This window comes from Lissotriton vulgaris, chromosome 5, assembly GCF_964263255.1.
Source record: "Lissotriton vulgaris chromosome 5, aLisVul1.2, whole genome shotgun sequence".
NCBI lineage: Eukaryota > Metazoa > Chordata > Amphibia > Caudata > Salamandridae > Lissotriton > Lissotriton vulgaris.
In genome coordinates, this window is record NC_141693.1 from 1574829865 (window position 1) to 1574835864 (window position 6000).

The following is a 6000-nucleotide window of genomic DNA, read 5'->3' on the forward strand; positions in this document are numbered from 1 at the left end:
TGTGTGTTGTTGTTCTTCTCAACAAAATCATAAAATTAAACCTTTTTTATCCTATTTGATATGGTGCTATGTTCCACATGACAGTGTATGCTCAAGAGATTGCTTTAACAGCGTACTGTCTCCTAATTTCCTTTTTATCCATCCTGTTTGTGTCATAGCGGCCGTCCCCGCGGGGTTGTAGGCAGACGCTGTGTACTGTGCTTTTATAAATAAAGGTTTAAAAAAAAAAAAAAAAAAAAGCCCAACCAGCTGTAAAAATAAACTGGCCAGCAACAAACCAACAGTGATAGATATAAAAGCGAGACTGTAACAAAGCGGCACATATTCTAGTAGTATGTCGTTTTTCCATTTACATGCTTACAAAAACCGTTTCAGTGCAATTCTTGAATAAAAATTTGTAAATACATCATCATTAATACAAAAGAATAATTGCAATGCACGTTCTTGGCAACCAACCACAGTAAAAATGCATGTTGGGCAAGTGCCCTGTAAAGTAACCCATAGAATAGAACAAGGTGAAACCTAAAATTCAAATGTTTATGTTTAGTTGATCTAATTAAGGGCAAGTGCCCTAACCATTGGCCCCTAATAGGTCTGAAAAATAATAATGCTTGTAAAAATATATAGCAAATTCCTGCTAAAATTGATGGACAGTTGAACCAGGCATGGATGTCCTCTTCTAATAGTCAAAATACGGGTAAAGAGACAGATGTTTAAAAAGTTTTGACAGTATATACCGATAAAGTGCAAGTTCAACCTTTATAAAGCTGGATTCAAAGAAGAGGCATCAAGACCTTTACAAATCAATTCTGCTATCAATTTCAACAAACAAACGGACCGAGGGCCTAGCTAAACCAGCAAGTAAAACATATGTGTATAGCTTTTTAAAGGGTCACAATCTTGGATAATATAAAAATGGTAGTTGGTCATTCATTAAATATCAAAATGCAAAAACTTCATAATAATTAGATTATCAAATTGCGCCATTAACATAGTCTAAAATGCATAAGTGCTTTAAAGTGGTTTGAAAAATGTGCAAAAATTGTGCAAAAAAGTGCTCATAGCGAATAGCAGCAAAATAGATGCTTTCTAAACTAGTAACCTTCAACTGGTACAGTTGTCAAAAAGAAGCAACAGAGACTGATACATAATCATACAGTCAAAAATCAAAATTTTGTATAAGGATGGATAGCTACTGCGTAATCAAAAGACCAATGGAGTCAGAGACAGATGTTAAACCCGCCTTAACTAAAAGATACAACTAAGATAGCGATTGGACAGATCCTAGAGGAAGTTGTGTAGGTCCTCATTCATATTGAGTCCATTTGGGACTATAGTGTCAAGAGACAGGATAAACTGGGTCTCCCTCTGTCTAAGTAGTTTTTCAGGATCCCCCCCGCCCCCCCGTCCGGGGCTAGGGACTGAACCCAAGACTGTGTATTCAAAGTCCTTAAGTTTGTTGTTGTGTATAGACTTAAAATGACTTGCCACTGGATAGTTACTATCTGAATTCATGATGGCTCGTATGTGCTGCAGGATACACTTATAAACGGGGAGCTTTGTGCTGCCAATCTATTCAAGATCGCAGGTACATTTAAGTTTATATATCACATATTCTGACCTGCATGTTAAATATTCTTGAATTGCGATCTTATCCTCACTAAAAGCTGTTGTATAGTGGGTACCATTTTTAGCAAAAGTGCAAGCACGGCATGACGTACACTTAAAGAAACCCATTTTAGATAACCAAGTTTTCTTGAACTGGACCTCAGGCATAGATCTGTCAAGGGCATCACGCATGGAAGGGGCCCTCCTAAAGGGGATCGCTGGCTAGCTAGGCATGATGGGACCCAAGATATTATCAGTTAGAATAATGGGCCATTCGGAGCAAATAATGCGACAAATGTCTCTTGCTTGGGTACAGAAGGTGGTTATAAAGGGTATAGAACACTCTGTTTTTGGGGTAGCGGTTATATTGGCCACGGGTTCCAATAGCTCGTCCCGGGTTGTAAGTTTGGCCTTCAATAAGGCTTGATCTAAAATCTTCCGTTTATAATCCCTTTTGAGAAATCTTTGGACGGCTTCATCTAGACAGGCATCCGCTGTTTCAAAATTACTGCATATCTGACGGATACGTATAAATTCTCCGTACGGAATGCTGTTGATGGTATGGATAGGATGGGCACTTTGGGCATGAAGGATGGAATTGCCCGCAGTGGATTTCCTATGGAGCCGAGTGTGTATAGTGTCTTCCTCAATATACAGTTGGAGGTCCAAAAATTCAGCCAAGCTGTCATTGATTATTGCAGTGAACTTTAGATTGAGATCGTTAGAAATTATGTCATTAACAAAAGCTACAGCTTCATTGAATAAACCCTTCCAAATAATACACACGTCATTGATATAATGCCAATAGTGGACAATGTCTTGCCACCAGTGGTGATGAGCGGCTCTGAGCACATGCTCTTCCCACCAGCCAACATACAAGCATGAATAGCTGGGGGAGAAGCACAAACCCATCGCCACCCCGCGCAACTTCTGGAAGATATCATTCTGAAATTGGAAAAAGTTGGTCTTTAAACATATTTCAATCATTTCTGTTAGCATTTTGTTATGTTCACGTAAAGTTACATCTCGGCTGTTTAAAAAGTATTCAGTAGCCTTAATACCATGTTGATGGTTAATAGATGTATACATTTATTCTATATCCATCACAACAAATAGATAGTCAGAACACCAGTCAACATTCTTAATTTTGATTAAAAAATCAGTAGTATCTTTCAGGTAAGAAGGCAAATTGGTGACATGAGGTTGAAGAAAAAAGTCAACACATTTGGAAATGTTCGCATTCATGCTACCTTGTGCAGAGATTATCGGACGGCCTGGCACTGGAGTAACCAATTTATGGACTTTTGGTAGGAAATACAAAATTGGAGTAATTGGATGTGCCACACTTAGAAATTTAGATTCCTCTTTAGTAAGAAGACCAATTCTCTGCCAATTATGAATTTTCTTACGGGTCAGTTCCTCACTTTTATGCATCACAAATGTAGTGGCTTTGGCATAACATGAAGAATCTGATCGATATTTCTCGGCTTCAGCCAAATAATCAGATCTAGACCACAAAACCGTATTTCCACCTTTGTCCGAGTTTTTAATGATAATGATAATAATAATGATAATGACATTTATAAAGCGCTCAAAGACCAAGAAGGGTGTCTCGGCGCTAGAACCAAGAGCAAAGCCCCGACCGACTCCTCTCACTGAAACAACCAAGTTTTCAAGTATTTCCTAAAGCTCAAAAGAGAGCTAGCATTCCTAATCCCAGGAGGCAACAGATTCCACAGTTTAGATGTGCCATAGTGAAAACTCCGACCTCCCCAGTGCAGGGTCCGAATCTTCGGCACTGTAAGAAGATTTGCACCAGTGGACTAGAGTGATCTACCTGGCTGGTACCACATAAAAAGTTCCTGCAAAAACAACAGACCTTTTTGTGTCAAGGCTTTAAAGGCCACACAGAGCGCCTTGAATTTGATAATGATAATGTTGTGGTTACTTTGTAATTTCTTGACTAGTTGATGGTATTGACTGTTGTTCTAGTCACTTTTCTTAGCATTATTTAACACTTTCCTTTTGAGATCTTCGAGTTCCACAATAATTCTATCTCTGAAGACGTCAACAGCCTCCTTCGGCATAAGTGGTAAAAATGTCGATTTGGAGCGGAAAGGACTTGGTGCAGGTTGTTTAACGTTAATAATCTGGCTGACTGCTGGAGCATCTTGTGATTCGTTTTCAAAGGCCAGATCATAGAGATTTTGTAGATCTGGAATATCACCTACTTGCATTGGAATGATAGAACTATCATCCGGTGTATCAATGAGAGATATCTTACGAAATGTGTGTAGTTGAAAATACTTCATAAGCATGATCTTGCGGATGAATTCAAAAACATCAATGCATGTCTGATTATTTGAAAAACGATTTTTAGGACAGAAAGTGAATCCCAAAGACAGAAGTTGCTCCTCCTATATATATATATATATATATATATATATATATATATATATATATATATATATATATATATATGTATGTATATAGATAGATAGATAGATAGATAGATAGATAGATAGATAGATAGATAGATAGATAGATAGATAGATAGATAGATATAGGAATTACCAATGCTAGCCTATAAGAGGAGTATAAGAGGAGTAGGCCTCACAGCGGTGAGATACAGAATAGGCTGTTTGTCACTACCAGGCCACACATAAAGGCACATGTCCTAACATTTTCCTGCACAGCACTCTACCCATAGGGCTAAACAGCGCCTCCCTTAGGGGTGCCCTATGTGTAATAAAAGGGGTGTTTAAGGCTTGGCAGGGAGTTTTAAATGGCAAGTTAAAGTGGCAGTTAACTGTGTACGCAGGCCCTGCAGTGCCAGGCCTAAGACATGTTTGAAAGGCTACATCTTTGGGTGGCACAATCAGAGCTACAGGCCCATTAGTAGCATTTCATTTACAAGATCTGGATATAAAGGATACTACTTTACAAGGGACTTACCAGTAAATTAAATATTCCAAACAGGTGTAAACCAATCATACCATGTTTTAGTGGAGAGAGCACATTAACTTTAGCAGTGGTTTGCGGCAGAAAGTGCCCAGAGTCCTAAAGCTTGCAAAAAGAAGGTCAGAAAAATAGGAGGATAACCCTGGAAAGAAGGCCAGGTCCAAAAAACAAACAGACACACACACACACACATACACGCCCACATACACACACACAACACACATACACAATATGAGCATGGTGCTATTCAGCCATAAACGGAACCCTCACTAGGAAAGAGAGCAGCAGTGGCATACATGAGTAGATAGTAGAATTAATTGAAGAACTAACACCGTTCACCCTGCACTTACACATACATATGCATCTCTCATCCAGCATTCACCCACCAAAAACCCATACTGAATAACCATTCACTTTGCACTCACACACTACTAGCAAGCACTCACACACTACTTATAAAGCGTTCACAATTGTCATTCTGCACTTACATGCCACAACCTGCACTTACACACCGCACCCTCCTCCTCTCACACACACCACTTTCCTTGCACACAGATGTGGTTCACACTGCATACACAGTTAACCCTGCAAATACAAACAAAGTTGACCCTGCCCTCATACACTGCGCACACTTTATGGACACACTACATGCCAAGCACACTCACATGCTACTTATCCTGCTCACACACACACTGCTCACTCACCAACATCACCCCTTGCACTCAGACACTACTCATTCTGCACACAGACACCAGGTGCACTACACTGGCACACCTCTCACCCTGGACAGACACCGCTAACTCTGCACACATCATTAACACTTCACGGATGCCTCTCACATACCTATCACCATGTACTCGTACACCACTAAAACCTTACTCACTCTGATTGCTTGCCCTGCATTCACATACTTCTCAACATGTACACTCATTAACGTCTCACCCTGCTGACTCACACACTGCTAACCATGTACTCTCACAGACCACTCTGTCTTCACACTGAGACACCTCTCACTCTGCAGCAATACACTTTCACCATACACTCATACACCTTTTTCAAGATTTGCCCGGCGCTAACCGCCCTTGTACCATTCAAATTACCAAGCAAATGAGGCAGGCGCCGGAGACCAGAAGGCAGGAAACAGAAGTTTTATTCCGACGGAGCAGAACACATCAGATCAGACAACAAGGTATCATCTCGAGGTGCTCTAACAGCCTCTCGGAGGCCTGGCCTCTTATACACAGGTTTATGGCATGTGACCTTTCTTTATTACAATCAGAACATTGTGACATAAAGGAAAGGAAATCCCTGTAATCCTCGTGTCAATCCCACCCCCCATATATCCCCACAATAGAGGTCCTCAACCTGCTGATAAGAGGAGGGGGTCATCACGTAGCTGAGTGTTCCGTCGAGTCTTAGGATGTGTGCGCC